Below are 17,244 nucleotides of genomic sequence, written 5' to 3' on the forward strand. Positions count from 1 at the left end.
CTCATGTGCTGCTTTGTTGATGTAACCAGTGAAATAAAAGGACAGACGTAAGATCCAAAAACCAGTTAAATACAAACTCTATGCCAAAACAAAAGCCCAGAAAACAATGCAAATAATCTAAAACCTAAATATTCCAAGGTAACTAAAACAGAATCTAAAATAAACAATGAATGCACTAAAAAAAGCACTGATGTAACAGTTATACACAGTTACAAAGGGTAATTTTCAGAAGTGTGGACACAAGTCACAAATTAGTTGATTTGACAATCATAAAAGACATGTATTTTTTATATTAGCACTAATTACTCAAACTTTAACTTAAAGCTAGAAAGTAAAAACAAGAACAGCATCAATAACATCAATAACCTCTAGTTCAGTTTGTCTGGATTCAACTGTAATTTCACTGTACCTACATACCAACTACATAGGAACATCTATTTTGAAGTGTAACTTTTATAGATTTACCGTGGAATATTTGTGTTGTAATATGATAACCTGACCAAATTACACAGATTAATACCTGTCTGTAATTTCAAATTACAGCAAATAAGATAAATAGACATCTGCTGGTGCTGTGTAAATACCAACATATTACAGAATGGTTTAAAGCCAGAACTTTGGTTACCATGTCACACAAGCATACAACTACAGCTAGCTAAATGTTAGGAAGTTGTCTTGGGTAGGCACAGGCCTACCTATGTTGATCACAGCCCTACCCAGGTTGATCACAGGCCAAACCAGGTTGATCACAGGCCAAACCAGGTTGATCACAGGCCAACCCAGTCACTTGTGAATTCTGCAGTTGGAATTAACTTTACACCTACAAGGTGGGCCAACAAGGTTTGTGTTTCTAATAGAGTGGACAGTGTTGTTTATTAAATAGCGATGATGTGAAGATGATCGAGGAGTCTCCGATGACACTGTCATGCTTGTATAAGATATACAAAGTAAAACAGTATCATATCAAGCACTATAAAGTACCTGAGAGGGGATCCATGCCAATTCTAAAGTGTCCCCCCCAGACCAATATAGCCAACTGCTTATATAGGCTGCTTGTTTTCGAAAAAGGGAACAGAACATATGGTCCTTATTAAAAGGATCTCATCTATTTGAAACTAAGAGAAGAAGGGAGAAAGTGAGAGGCCCACTCCCTATGGGGGCCATTGGACCAGGGGCCCCCTTAACTTAAACATTCCAAACCTGCAAAAACAGATACCCTAGGGAACTTCAGATAATCCAACATCAACTTATACTGGAAGTTAACAGTGTTTTTACCTTCTTCTATAAAGCTACTCTTTTGAATATACTTCATATTCTCCCCTTTGAGACTACGCAGAGTCTCGAAAAACAAAAAAGTAACACGTGTGCAGTTATAACAAAATAACAGGTCCTACTTCACATGCTTCCTACAGCGTAACCTTAGCAATACAACAACTTTCTGGAGTGTGAGAGCGAAAAAACCTGTCAGGCAGCTATCATTCCTGAAATGTCCATCAAACAATCTAGACAGGAAAAATTCTCTCACGGTCCCTCTGCCTTAGGTGACCACATAGAGTACTCCAGACCACTTTAAAAAGGAGAAATTTTGACAAATTGTATAGAGATATGACTTAAGCAAATACATACGGAAACCTCAGAAAAGAAAAATCAAAACAATGTCCACGTTCAGGCTGGTCGACCCATTGGACCTTCCAATGGACCTTTCCCTGCCTAACACCAATATCCCTAAACACCCGAAAAAAAAACAAAAAAACATCTGAGGTCCCATGTACTTACCCCATAACAGAAAACATCAGTCTTCAAGCAACTAAGACAAAGAAAGTGTTATAAATTTAAGTACTACTCATGCAGTAAACAACTCAAACACTCAATCCAACTATTATGTCTTACTAAGATTATCACTACCTCATAAATGTCCTCTGTCAATATCACACATTACAATATAATAGAACAAAATCCAGTACTATGCAAATATATATATATATATATATATATATATATATATATATATATATGAAGACATAAAAATGTATCACACTGCAGCTCCTCAGCAGCGTCGACTCTCAGTGTAGTGTCGATGATGTGTTGACTCTGGGCATTGTATTACAGTGTCCTTATTCAAAGTCCTTCAGTCCATTCTTATTGTCCATGCATGTTGGGGTCCCTGAACATCCAACCACCCTTTCAGTGGTCTTCCCCCAATATTGCTCTTGAAGGAAAGAAAAGAAAACCAACAACCAGTATCTTTTGCAAAAACAACAGATGCAAACTGAAACATCAAATACAGATTAACACCTTATAAGCAAATGTGAAATTCACAGTATCATACTTTCACATTATTCCAAGTTATAAGTCACATTTTTCCATTTCCCCTGCTATCATCCCACTCTGTAGTAAGACACTACTAAATACCTAAAATAATAACAGAAATTAATGGTAAGACTATAATAAGTGTAGATATTTAAAATGGATATTTCTCCATCAGTTCGCCTTCTATCACCACTTCCTCGTCATCATCTGTGTCAGTCCTATGTAGTAATGGCATCTGAACTTGATCTCCAGGCATCACAACTCCAACCCATCTCAATATCATAGCCTTCGCAAAGGTTAACAACGTACAGAAACAGAACATCACACTCAATGATATAAGAACTGCTACCATAATCTGAACCAACACTGCTCCCAATGGTCCTAATTTCTCCTGCAACCAAGCATTCGCAGACCATCCAGCTCCTTCTGCTGGGCCAAACGCATCCCTTATATGCTTCAATGCATCTATGACACTAGTCATATTGTCAGAACTGTCAGGAATCAAAGTATAACAGGCATCACCAGTTAGGTTCAAAGCCACACATAGGCCACCTTGTTTGGCCAAAAGATAATCAAGAGCCATATCATGTTTCAGCAATGTCAGTCTATGACTCTTTTGGGTATTTGACAAATATTCAAAACCTCTTATAGTCTCATTTGCAAAACCCTGTAGGGTGTAGGTAATATTATCAATGTGATCTGCCAAAAATGTCACACCACACCATGGAAATAATCCTATACCCCACTTCTCTCCCAGACTTATCCTCCAATGATAGGACTCCAGATTATGAAATTGTGCCAGTTTCCTTTTCTTCCTACTTCCAGAAATAGCATCAGATTGAACCTCATCAGATACTTTTCCCTTCCGGACAGTAAACACTTTATAATAAGGGTACATGAACTGGCAGTAATTAAGGCATTTACTAATGAATAACTAATCAGAAAGTAATGAGTCATTAATCAGGAACAAATGAATAAGTCATATATTAACAACCACAAGACTAAATTACTAACGCATGTACTAATGAATGAAGATGAAGGTAATAAAGGCTTTATTCAGTGCCTGAATTTATTAGGAATTCATGAGTTAATTAATGTTGTCACAAGATCCCCCTGAGACACAGTGCTCTGGAATATTATGCCTATCAAAGTCAACTGTTTTTTTTTATAGCTCCATCCTCTCATCATCTTGTCCTTCTTCTTCATCATGTTGTGTAAGCAGCCCTTGTATTTGCCTGTTTCTATCTGTCAGGTCTTGAGTTTATTGTTTTTGATTTCTTATGTTACCTCGTCTGTTTCTACCCACCTAGTGACTGTTTAGTAAAATTAAAGGCTTACACTGACATTGTTTTGCAACTAGTCCTCATTTGTGACAGTTGCCATAGTTTTAATTCATCTTTCATGTTAATAATATGACGTTTTAACTCCTGTATTGATACACAGAGCCTCATGAGGGAATGGTTTAGCCTACAGTTACCACTGAACTCAGAAATGAGTTAATTATTGGAGTGTCTTTCTCCTGGGGTCATAAGAATCCTTAATTGTTTGCACATTTTTGTGCTTTCCCAGATCAAGTACACCTGATTGAACTCAACTGCTAATTTACAAGCTCCTGTTGTGCTGGTTGAGGTGTGTCAGAGTGAGAAAAATACAAAACTATGCAGAGTCAATTCTCAATTCACTATAAAGAAAGCAGTGATTACTGATAACTCATGATGAATTCATAATGTTTGTGCCCCCTAAAGTAAAGTGATTAACCAATCACACTTTATTACTCATTAAATACTGATTCTTCATGATGAATTCATGTTTGTGCCCCTGAAAGTGATGAGCGAATCACACTTTATTACTGATTATATACAGATTCTTCATGATGACTTCATAATGTTTGTGCCCCCTAAAGTAAATCGATGAACCAGTCACACTTTATTACTGATTAAAAGCTAATAAAATAGCAGGGTTATTCATTTTACTTACCAAAATGACAGTCATTCTTTTGCCCTCTCAAGAACAGTGATGAAGGATAGGTACAATATGGCTTTGACGAAATTCACAGGAATAAAAAAGCATATTTTATTATCATCTTATGACTTCTACACAATACTCAGAACCAGAGCGGGTGAATCTGTCACTGTATCACGGAAAATGAAGAGAATCCAACACATACTGGTTCTGTAGTTCCACAAACATCTGTAAAACGGACAGAACTGCTCGCCAATTAAAGTCACAAAGATATTCACACTGCAGCGGTGTTTCCAAATAACTCACACAAGCTGAAGGTCGAGTCTGAGACTCAGCTTTACTGAAAAACTCAGAACGGAGCACAAAAGAAAGGGGAGAATATGGCGCCAGGTCAGCGCTCGGCTAGGCGCAGTTAGCGCCCTCTCGCTGTCTCGGCTCAGTCTGTTTACTACTGGGCCCTGTGAAGCACTGCCACCGCACACACATAGCCCTTCACAATAAGAGTCCCTGTCAAAGGAGGAATAACAAATGAACCAAGCAGCATAAAATTAACATGTGATTTTAACCAGACAGAACAGACGTGCCTGACGCCACATATTACTACTACAATCACACGACGCTCGTGAGAAAGACAAACACCTTACTATTAAAACCAAAAAGATTTATTGCAAATAAGTAAGCACCAAACCAAATATTTAAGCTTCTTTAACAACGAATTTAGAGATAATATTACCTGCAAATCTGCTCAGTTTCATCACAGATAACAGCTGCATGTTTTACATGTTAGTCTAAAAAGAGGTGAGGCACGAACATACATACTAGCACTCACAACATTCAGACAACAATACCACGTGTAATATTATATCTGCGATGTAAATTACGTATATAATACAGTATGCATATGCATAACTCACCTTTAAAAGTAAGAAAAATGCGAAATATTGCAAAAAGGCGAAAAGAATTTTTTTTTATTATTTCAATTATTTTCATTCGCTTCTCTTAAACGTTTTACTGGAGATATTCACTCAAGACTCTATGGCTGCTTGACATATAACATTTAACGCAATTACTGCCATTTACTGGCGAAGTAAAATAGCAGTAATTTCCAGCTGCGGAAACAGTTGAAGTGTTACATTTCAAAATGCTGTGTTTCCATTAATAAAACATTTAGATATAGCAATTTTTAAAAAGAATAACAGATGTATAATGGGAAACACATTTACATTTTCTGAAGGTGGTATTTCTCAGAATAACTGTGGCATTTTAAGATAATTCACAGTTTTAATTAAATCAAATGCCTATTTTCAGTAAATAAACTAGTTTACAGTTTATTAAACACACAACAGTTTATGTTTCTGTTGTAACAGTATGACATTGCAGTATGACATAGTTAATCATAAATTGCATGAATAGAATGAAAGTAACAGAGCTTCTGGCAGTTCGCCAATGTGTACTAACATTCATTTTTGTATGCTTAATTAACACATGAATTCCTAAAAAATTCAGTCACTGAATAAAGCCTTTATTACCTTCATCTTCATTCATTAGTACATGTGTTAATAATTTAGTCTTGTGGTTGTTAATATCCGCACCATCAGTTCTACTCAGTTTGCGATGTGGTACCTGAAAAGTCACTTTATACAAATCACCCATAGCCTTATGTTTATATCGCACAAGTCCATAATATAGTTGTTACAGTCTGATATTCCCATAAACTTTCCAGGCCCATTCTGAGTATCATCTGAACAAAAACAATCTTTAGCCCCCACAGATTTCACTTCCAACGGATCAGGGATCACTGTTATCATGTTTTCATACTGATCAAGTAAATTCACATATGATAACTCCCTCAACCAAGAACAATTTTGTTTAGGTCTAAACAGATGCACTGACAGAGCCATCACCTTATCTTCTGCTGATTGCTGCTGATATAACAGCCACAATAATGCATAAGATTGACATTTAGGACTTAACGGTTCTGGTACCATCTCTAAAATTGAAGGCCATGTGCCTGGTGTTGGAACTTTCACCACACACGGACAATTCAGCTTCCTTACTGATCTTACAGAATGAGTTAACTGCTTGAACCACAAGTTCCTACCTGCCCATGGGTCTGCGATTTGTAACACCTAGGAATCAAATCCGTATGCCTTCCACTTAGTTTCTCTCTTCTGTAATACATGGTAATGGTCAGTCACGTCTTCTGGTGTCCAGTCAAAGTCAAAAAACTCCTCTTCCACATCTAAAATAGTCCTCTGAGCTGTCACAGATGAATCTGCATCATGCTCTTCCACCATCTGTTCTCTAGGTTCAAAAATCTCATTACTACTATTCACACTAAGCTCTATTTTTAACATAGGTTCCTGGGTTATATTTACTCCTTCTTTAAAGTTCAAAGGTGTCATAACAGGTGTCTGTGTCACATTTACAAATTTCCTAGGTGACAAAAATTAGCAAAGGTTGCCCATGGCCCAACCTCACTTGTAATATTTCCAGAAGTAACAAAGGTAGAAATTGTCACCATCCCTGTAGTAGCATTCATCCCCTTTAATGTCATAGCTAAAGTAATAGCCTCATCGATGCAATATTCACCCTTGGAGTGGTTGCTGTGGTGAATCGTTCCTGAACCCTTGTAGCAACCATGAAAACTCCCAGTAGAATTCAAATCTTCAATCACAACTACTACCTTACAGGTTATATAACCCTCTCTCCACACATTTTCTTCTGGCTCTCTTGAGCCTTCAACGTCTCCTCTCTTCTTTGCCTTCAGCAACTTACTCCTCTGTAATCTTTCTTCTAACTTCCCCCCTTGCAACATGAGCTGACCCTGTGCCTCCTCAATCATCAGACCTCACACCGTGTCAGCACTGGCCTGCTGCTTGCTCTCTCTTTTCTCTCTATATATACACTTTTCACACACGTTATCTGCCAACACTTAGGTCATTCGTATCTATAACAAATGTTTTCCTCCTTTAAACACCAAGTTATCATCAATAAAGAAATTTCAGTTTATTTCACTCTAATAACACCTTAAATACTTATTAAATTTTTCTTTACCCATGGACACAAACATATCCTCAATGGTCTCTCCACTTCTTTCCAAAATCATAAACGTCCTTCTTGGGGGCTCATACAATTTAACCAATTCAAAAAGTCCCCTCAAAAGAGGCTCATAAATCTTATCAAAAGTCCCCTGAAAGAGGCTCATAAGTTTTAACAAAATCAAAGAAACGTCCTCTCATAGTGGCTCATATGTTTTACAAATTATCATTTATACATTCTTAAAGCCAGTCACACAGCTGGAGCACAGCCAAAAACAAGCGACTCACACACACAGAAGTCTGTGTGTGTCCCCCTCACACAGGAACACACAGCGAGCTCAAAAACACAGAAGACAAAAAATAACACTTAATCCTATAGCATGCTTTTTACTGCCGCTCCTTTTTCTCTCTTTCTTCTAAATTTATGCTACCTTTATGAGGTGTGAATATTCAATAAGAAGCTGCTTCAGACACTGTTTGTCAACTAGTGTTCGAGTGGGAACTTTACAATTGAATTTTCCATTCCACACCTCCAGTTCCTTTGAACTGACCCGAAATTCACCTAGTGATTTTCCAGGATTTTAGGCCCATCTAAAACCGCCTCCCAGAGGGCTTTGGTCCAAATCTGCGGCTCCTTTCTCTTTAACTCTTCTCTTCTCTATTCTCTTTAACCTCTCTAATGTCTCTTTAACTCTTATCCTTTCTACTTTCTTTTCTCTTTTTTCCCCATTAATCTAATTTCCCCAGGGCCCTGGGCTGTTACTTTTCACTTTTTTCCTTTTCAACCTAATCTGACTATTTCTCTAAGCCAACTTTCACGCAGTGACTAATATACACATGTCTTACCGTTAAGAAGATAAGGGCCCAACCTTCATTAATCTTGCATGGTGTTATTTACCAAACCTGCAAAAACAGATACCACAGGGAACTTCAGATAATCCAACATCAACTTATACTGGAAGTTAAGAGTGTTTTTACCTTCTTCTATAAAGCTACTGTTTTGAATATACTTCAACAGTGAGTGGACACAGTGCTTAAAAACTCCAGCAGCACTTCTCTGTCTGATCCACTCGTACCAGCGCAACACACACTAACAAGCCACATTAGTGTCACTTCAGAGCTGAGAATGATCCACCACTTAAATAAAATCTGCTCTGTGGTGGTCCTGTGGGGATCCTGACCTTTTAAGAACAGGGTGAAAGGGGGCTAACAAAGTATGCAGAGCAATAAATGGATATAGTCTGTAAGTGTATAAATACAGAGCTGATAAAATGGACAAAGGGGCTTATTCACCAACTGTTCTTAAGAAGAAATTTCTTTTTAAAACTTAAACAGTTTTCATGAAGATTCTGATATTCACTAATGTTTTGGGATTTGTTCTCAGGTTAGAACAGAATCTACACACACTCAAGAGCACAAAGGTGTGAACAATTCTGCGGTTTAAGAACACATCATAAATCTGATGTAGACTTTTTTTTAGGACCTTTCTCAAGAACACACTTCAGAACAAACTTAGGTGGACATTGGTGAATGAAGCCCATTGAGTGTAGAAAAAAGCAGGTAGTTTTATTGGTTTAAGTGGCTTGTCAGTGTATATCTTTGGGAAAACGCAGCAGATCTTAATTCTACCAATCAAAATAAAATGCTTACTAAAATTCTATAAATTGGTTGAATAAAATGGCATGAACTGCAGCTGGGGAGGAAGGGACTCTCTCTTGGCAGCAGGACCCTCCTCCTGCCCCTCTACTTCTCCAAGTTAAAAACTCTTAAAATGTATATGATTCCGGGCTCAGCCCGAAGAGGCAACGTGGGGGGACCATGTGGGCCCACCACCCGCAAGGTCCAGCATGGGGGAGTGGTGCAGTGCCGTACAGGCAGTGGGAGATTGCAGGGGGGCCCGTGGTGGCCTAGGCCCCTGCGGCAGAAACTGGCTCTTGGTACGTGGAACGTAACCACCCTGGGGGGGAAGGAGCCGGAGCTTGTGCGGGAGGTTGAGAGGTACCAACTAGATATAGTTGGGTTCACCTCCACCCACAGTATCGGCTCTGGAACCAAACTCCTGGATAGGGGTTGGTCCCTCTCCTACTTCGGGGTTGCACAAGGTGAGAGGCGCCGGGCGGGTGTGGGGATACTCACGAGTCCCCGGCTGGCGGCAGTACAGTTGGAGTTTGTCCCAGTGGACGAGAGGGTTGCCTCAATGCGTATTAAAATCGCAGAGAGGAAAACTCTGACTGTTGTGTGTGCTTATGCACCAAACAACAGGTCGGAGTATTCGGCCTTCTTGGAGCAAGTGGGCGGGGTTCTGGAAAGGGTCCCAACTACAGACTCCATAGTCTTACTGGGGGACTTCAATGCTCATGTTGGCAATGACTGGGAGACCTGGAGAGGTGTGATTGGGAAGAACGGCCTGCCCCATCTAAACCCGAATGGTGAGTTGTTATTGGACTTGTGTGCTAGGCATGGATGGTCCATAACGAACACCAAGTTCCAACCCAAGGATGTTCATAAGTGTACGTGGTACCAGAGCTCCTTGGCTGAAAGGTCAATGATCGACTTTGTTGTCGTTTCATCTACTCGGGACCGTATGTTCTGGACACTCGGGTGAAGAGGGGTGCTGAGCTGTCGACTGATCACCACCTGGTGGTGAGTTGGATCAGATGGCAGGGAAGACTAATGGTCAGACCCGGTAGGCCCAAGCGAATAGCGAGGGTGTGCTGGGAATGACTGCCGGAGGCCCCTGTTCGGAATGATTTAAACTCCCACCTCCGGGAGAGCTCTCTCATGTCCGGCAGGAGGTAGGAGACATGGAGTCTGAATGGACCCTGTTCAAAACCTCCATTGTGGAAGCTGCCAGGCATGGCTGTGGCCAAAAGCTTGTGGGTGCCTGTCAGGGCGGTAACCCAAGAACCACCTGGTGGACACCGGTGGTGAGGGAGGCCGTCAAGCTGAAGAAAGAGTCCTTTAGGGACTGGATGGCCCGAAGGACTCCCGATTCAGCAGATAGGTACCGACATGCAAAAAAGACGGTGGCAGAAGCAAAATCCAGGGCGTGGGAGGAGTTTGGTGAGGCCATGGAAAAAGACTTTCGGTCGGCCTCGAGGAGGTTCTGGACAACTGTCCGGCGACTCAGGAGTGGTCGGGGTGACTGCGCCCAGGCTGTATTCAGCAGGGGTGGAGAAACTCTGACTTCAAATGAGGATATTGTCGGTCGGTGGAAAGAGCACTTTGAGGAACTCCTTAATCCGGGTGACATGCCTCCCTCACGGGAGTCAGGGCCAGAGGCCTCTGGCGTGTCAAGCTCCATTTCCCTGGTGGAGGTCACTGAGGTAGTTGGCAAGCTCTTCAGTGGCAAGGCACCGGGGGTGGATGAGATTCGTCCGGAGATGCTTAAGGCTCTGGATATTGTGGGGCTGTCGTGGCTGACACGCCTCTGCAATAGTGCATGGACCTTGGGAACAGTACCCTTGGACTGGCAGACCGGGGTGGTGGTCCCTATTTTCAAGAAAGGGGACCGGAGGGTGTGTGCCAACTATCGGGGTATCACACTGCTCAGCCTCCCTGGGAAAGTCTATGCCAAGGTGCTGGAAAGGAGACTTCGGCCGAACCTCAGATTGAGGAGGAACGATGCAGATTCCGTCCTGGCCGTGGAACAATGGACCAGCTTTTCACCCTCTCACGGATTGTTGAGGGGGCATGGGAGTTTTGTGGATTTGGAGAAGGCTTACGACCGTGTTCCCCGAGATATCTTGTGGGAGGTCCTCCGGGAGTATGGGGTGCCGGGGTTACTACTCCGGGCCATTCAATCTCTGTACGCCCGGAGTGAGAGCTGTGTTCGTATACTCGGCATTAAGTCGGACCCTTTCAGTGTTAGCGTTGGACTCCGCCAGGGTTGTGCCCTGTCTCCACTCCTGTTTGTGATATTCATGGACAGGGTGTCAAGGCGTAGCCGGGGTCAGGAGGGCATTATGTGTGGAGGCCGGAGGGTGGCGTCTCTGCTATTTGCAGATGATGTTGTTCTTTTGGCTGGATCACATGGATGCCTCCAGCGCACACTGGAGCGGTTTGCAGCTGAGTGTGAAGCGGTTGGTATGCGGATCAGCACCTCCAAGTCTGAGTCCATGGTCTTAGCCCGGAAAAGGATGGTATGCCCACTCCAGGTAGGGGGAAAGGACTTGCCCCAGGTGGAGGAGTTTAAGTTTCTCAGGGTCTTGTTCACGAGTGATGGGAAGAAGGATCGTGAGATCGACCGCAGGCTGGGACAAGCGGCAGCAGTAATGCGGTCACTGTACCGGACTGTAGTGGTGAAGAGGGAGCTGAGCCGTAAGGCGAAGCTCTCTGTTTACCGATCGGTCTACATCCCGACCCTCACCTATGGTCATGAGCTGTGGGTAATGACCGAAAGAATGAGATCGCGAATACAAGCGGCAGAAATGAGCTTTCTTCGCAGGGTGGCAGGCTACACTCTATTTGATAGGGTGAGGAGCTCGGCCATCCGGGAGGAGCTCGGAGTAGAGCCGCTACTCCTCCGCATTGAGAGGAGCCAGCTGAGGTGGTTCGGGCATCTGATCCGGATGCCCCCGGGACGCCTCCCGGTGGGGGTGTACCAGGCACGGCCTACCGGAATAAGACCCCAGGGGTCGTCCTAGGACCCGCTGGAGGGATTATATCTCCAAGTTGGCCTGGGAGCGGCTTGGGGTCCCCGGGAATGAGCTGGAGGAAGTTGCGGGGGACAGGGTCACCTGGGATTCTCTGCTCTCCCAACTGCTACCGCGACCCTATCTGGACTAAGCGGTTAACGATGATGATGATGATGATGTATATGATTCATGTCACATATTTATCATTAAAAATGAGAATTTCAAAGAAAGGCGACACATTTGCGTGTATGTAGTTTGAATGTAATCCTGCTGGTAATTGCCCTGTTCTTATAATTTACCTGATTACTGAGGGTTTTTTTCTGTAACTTTTTTTTTTAGGCTGCATGCTCTACAGTTCTACTAAAGAAATAGAGGATTTAATCATAACTAATCATATTATGCTGTATGGCCCTCTCTGTGTATGTGTAGCTCTTCCTGTGTGTGTCTGCATGTGACCCTCAGTCTGTTACAAATTGTATTAGTGTGTGCAAGGTGAGCCTTATCAAAGGCTATGACCTGGAGAAGAACACATGTAAAGAGATTTTGTTGTACCACATATTATTAAGAATGTCTTTGAAAAGGAGAAGCACATACAGTGGTGTGAAAAAGTGTTTGCCCCTTCCTGATTTCTTATTCTTTTGCATGTTTGTCACACTTAAATGTTTCAGATCACCAAACAAATTTAAATATTAGACAAAGATAACACAAGTAAACACAAAATGCAGTTTATAAATGAAGGTCTTTATTATTAAGGGAAAAAGAAATCCAAACCTACAGGGCCCTGTATGAAAAAGTGATTGCCCCCCCCCCAAATTAAAACATAAATTAACTGTGGTTTATCACATCTTTGGAAATCTGAGTTCAATTTCCCTAGCCACACCCAGGCCTGATTACTGCCACACCTGTTCTCAATCAAGAAATCACTTAAATAGGACCTGCCTGACAAAGTGAAGTAGACCAAAAGATCCTCAAAAGCTAGACATCATGCTGCGATCCAAAGAAATTCAGGAACAAATGAGAAACAAAGTAATCGAGATCTATCAGTCTGGAAAAGGTTATAAAGCCATTTCTAAAGCTCTGGGACTCCAGCAAACCACAGTGAGAGCCATTATCCACAAATGGCGAAAACATGGAACAGTGGTGAACCTTCCCAGGAGTAGCCAGCCAACCAAAATTACCCCAAGAGCGCAGCGACGACTCATCCAAGAGGTCACAAAAGACCCCACAACAACATCCAAAGAATTGCAGGCCTCACTTGCCTCAGTTAAGGTCAGTGTTCATGACTCCACCATAAGAAAGAGACTGGGCAAAAATGAGTTCCAAGACGAAAACCACTGCTGAGCAAAAAGAACATAAAAGCGTGTCACAGTTTTGCCAGAAAACATCTTGATGATCCCCAAGACTTTTGGGAGAATACTCTGTGGACTGACGAGACAAAAGTTTTTGGAAGGTGTATGTCCCATTACATCTGGCATAGAAGTAACACAGCATTTCAGAAAAGGAACATTATACCAACACTAAAATATGGTGGTGGTAGTGTGATGGTCTGGGGCAAGGTCTGTTTTGCTGCTTCAGGGCCTGGAAGACTTGCTGTGGTAAATGGAACCATGAATTCTACCTGTCTACCAAAAAATCCTGAAGGAGAATGTCCAGCCATCTGTTCATGATCTCAAGCTGAAGCGCACTTGAGTTCTGCAGCAGGACAATGATCCAAAACACAGCAGCAAGTCCGCCTCTGAATGGCTTAAGAAAAACAAAATTAAGACTTTGGAGTGGCCTAGTCAAAGTCCTGACCTGAATCCGATTGAGACGCTGTGGCATGACCTTATAAAGGCGGTTCATGCTCGGAAACCCTCCAATGTGGCTGAATTACAACAATTCTGCGAAGATGAGTGGGCCAGAATTCCTCCACAGCGCTGTAAAAGACTCATTGCCAGTTATCACAAACGCTTGATTGCAGTTGTTGCTGCTAAGGGTGGCCCAACCAGCTATTAGGTTTAGGGGGCAATCACTTTTTCACACAGGGCCCTGTAGGTTTGGATTTCTTTTTCCCTTAATAATAAAGACCTTCATTTATAAACTGCATTTTGTGTTTACTTGTGTTATCTTTGTCTAATATTTAAATTTGTTCGGTGATCTGAAACATTTAAGTGTGACAAACATGCAAAAGAATAAGAAATCAGGAAGGGGGCAAACACTTTTTCACACCACTGTACATAGAGAGACTCAGTAACAACATAGAATCCAAGTAGTAAATAAAGTTCAAAGGCCTAGACATGATTGTGGACTTGGTCTGTGATTATTTTTTACAAATAAACCACTTCTCAGTTTGGAAATAAGCAATATGGAAGAATTTTGATAATGAAGAATAAGCAAAGAAACAATGTAATCCTAATGAAAGGTTTAGAAATAATGGTTTTCAGTAAGGTCAGTGATTCGGAAATAATGGTGTACAAATCAATAGGTATGAAATATTTGGGAGGGGCAAGGAGGAGTCAAGTGATAACCCCTCATTGCCCAGAGAAGAGTATGAAATTTGTGCGTTTTTGTTGGTCGGTCAGTTGCTGCCTGGGTCAACTCAGATTAACACTTGTCTGCTGGGAAGTCTTAATCATAAATAAAAGAAATTGTGCCTTTTTCTGCCAATTTTTTAAATTTGGGGCAAAGCTGCCCTTTTTTGCAACAACACCAGCTCCTGGGGTACCACACAACAGCTTTTGTAGTCAGGGGCCACCAACAAAGTATTCTAGAGCAAAATTGCCAGTAAGTCAAAATCACACACACACAACAAACAGCAGATCATCATTTCTGCAGACACACAGTACCAGAACTAAAGATGCTATCAACGTGCACCCAATAAACTAAATTTGTCAGCTGTTGCTGCCTTGAAAATTAAATATTCCACAGGATATTTTCATATGTTTCTCGCCTCTGAATTAATGGAAAGTATTGCTTAGCCCTTTAAGCTTTCTTTACTATCAGTAGCCAGCACTTTATTAAGTCCTACCATATTAGTTGAGAACAGTATGGTATGATTGTTGCGCATCCCATCAGATTCTGAAAGTACTATTTGCCTAAATATCTGGTATGATGGCACACACATTTAAGTGCAATCTCCTATAACTCACCTCTTCGGTAGTAGGTCCTGCCTGCTCACTGTTCTCCTGACCTCCACCTGCCTGCTGACAGTCATTCTGTCCCAACAGCACTTAAATGTAAAACTCATCATCACCCATACCATCCTGCTCAGCATTAAACCAAGTTCAAGAAAGTGGTCATACATTTGAACTAATACAATTACTCAGCCCTCAGCACACATGAATTTTGATATTGTTCAAATACCTGCACAGATAAAACCCCAAACACATAGGGTGTCTACAAACAAAGGGTGCAAACAAAGCGGGTACCTATTATAAAAGCTAATGTCAAAAAGGCAAAAGATGAACCACCACGACCACACAGAAGACTGTTAAAATGAAATAATAAACTGAATATAGTCAAATCTATAAGTGACTCTACAAGTCCTACATTATCTCACTGCTCGTGACTTAGTGCCGGTGTTAGTTAGCATCAGACAGTAACATTTTATATTGGTAATTAAATGCCAAGCCAACACTGGAAATGAAAGAGTGGGCTAACATTAGTTAGCTAGCTCATTTTAGGAAAGGCAAACGTTAGCATTAGCTAGCTAGCATTAATTAGCTAAACTGTAACTTTAGGCAAAAATTAGAAACTAGCTAGCTAACATTAGCATTAATCCATAGACACTTGACACAATGTAATTTAGAAACTCTAAAGGTAATAAAGTAAAAGTATATTAAACAAGCTAGAGAGCTACTCACATTAACCTATAGTATCTCCACTGCAAAAACAGCACATAGACTGAGGTACACGAGATGCAAAACTAGAGGTTAATAAATGGTATGGTCCACTTTAGGAGTGTGTGAAATCATGTTACAAGATTCTTCCAGGCATAATTATGGGAAATATATTGTAATATTTACAATTACAGGTAAGAAGGATATATAAATGTATATAAGCTGTTTTTACCTCTTTTGTGGGTGTCTAAGTCTTAATTAGGAGGGTGATTCAAACCATGACATTGCATCACGTAACATGACTAAGAAATCAACATACATTACGCTGTTTTGTGCTTCGTTAATTGAATGAGTAGCCTACATTCATTTAAGCTGGACACATCGGACATTTACTGAACCTTTAAACAACTTATGCTTCTTCAGATTATCTTTAATGTCTCAATGATAAGGTGGTAGTTATGGGATGGTAGCTTCAGAGTGTGTGCCAAAAATAAACAAAACAACTAAGGGTTATAACAACTAACTAAACCTGAGAGCAAAATGAAACCAAAATATAAAAGGCTATGCTATCTCCCTGCTTTAAATCCAAGAGAAAAGGCAAGAAAACATATGGACCTCGCCCCCTACTAGAGTTTCACTGAATGTGTTAAGGCTTTCACCAAATTAACATGAGAAGCAAAGTGAAGCGAGGAGTTGAGTGGAGAGTGCCAGGTTGGTCGGGAAAGGAGTACCTCCAGGTCACATCAGAAAGGAGAGAGCCCTGAAGCAGAGAACTTGTAGTGAGGAGAACTACCACTCTGCAATGTCTTCTGGGTTTCTCAAGTGCCAGAGGGCGCTACTGAGCAAGTCCATCATGAATGGGTTAATACGGCGCATTTGAGCATTTATAGATGAATGAACATTTTTAATACAAAAGAATACATTCAGTTCCTGAACAAAGAACAGCATAAACATCTGAACACCGCTATTATATTTTAACAGCTTTTGAACTTGAGTTATAGGAGTTTAAAGTGGCACCTCATATACATTCATTATGTCACTGAGCACAAATGAGCTGCTCCGCTTGCCAACCAATCAGCACTCAGTAGAAGTAATGTGTGCTGCTACCCAAAACGTGTTTGCTGTCAAAAAAAGGAAATGCAGGTAAGTTTTCTTTGCATTTTGTAGCTCCATTCACCCCCCATTCATTGAGGACTCACTCGCAGGCGCCCTCTGTCGTTTTGCAGTCATGTTCTTGATATAGCGGATGAAATAGGAAGAGACCAGGCCAGAGCCAGTTTATGAGAAGCCTGGCCACTTCCCATTCCCCCGTTATATCAAAAGCAGGACTGCCAAACAGCAGAGGGCGCCCGCGAGTGAGTCTTAAATGAATGGGAGTGAATGATGCTCAACGGCTAAAAACGAAAAGTTAAAATAGTTTCTAATCACCCACCCAGAACGTTTCTTTAATTTTAGAAAGTAGAAAGATGTATTTCA

Source organism: Colossoma macropomum, unplaced genomic scaffold (assembly GCF_904425465.1).
Source record: "Colossoma macropomum unplaced genomic scaffold, Colossoma_macropomum, whole genome shotgun sequence".
Taxonomy (NCBI): domain Eukaryota; kingdom Metazoa; phylum Chordata; class Actinopteri; order Characiformes; family Serrasalmidae; genus Colossoma; species Colossoma macropomum.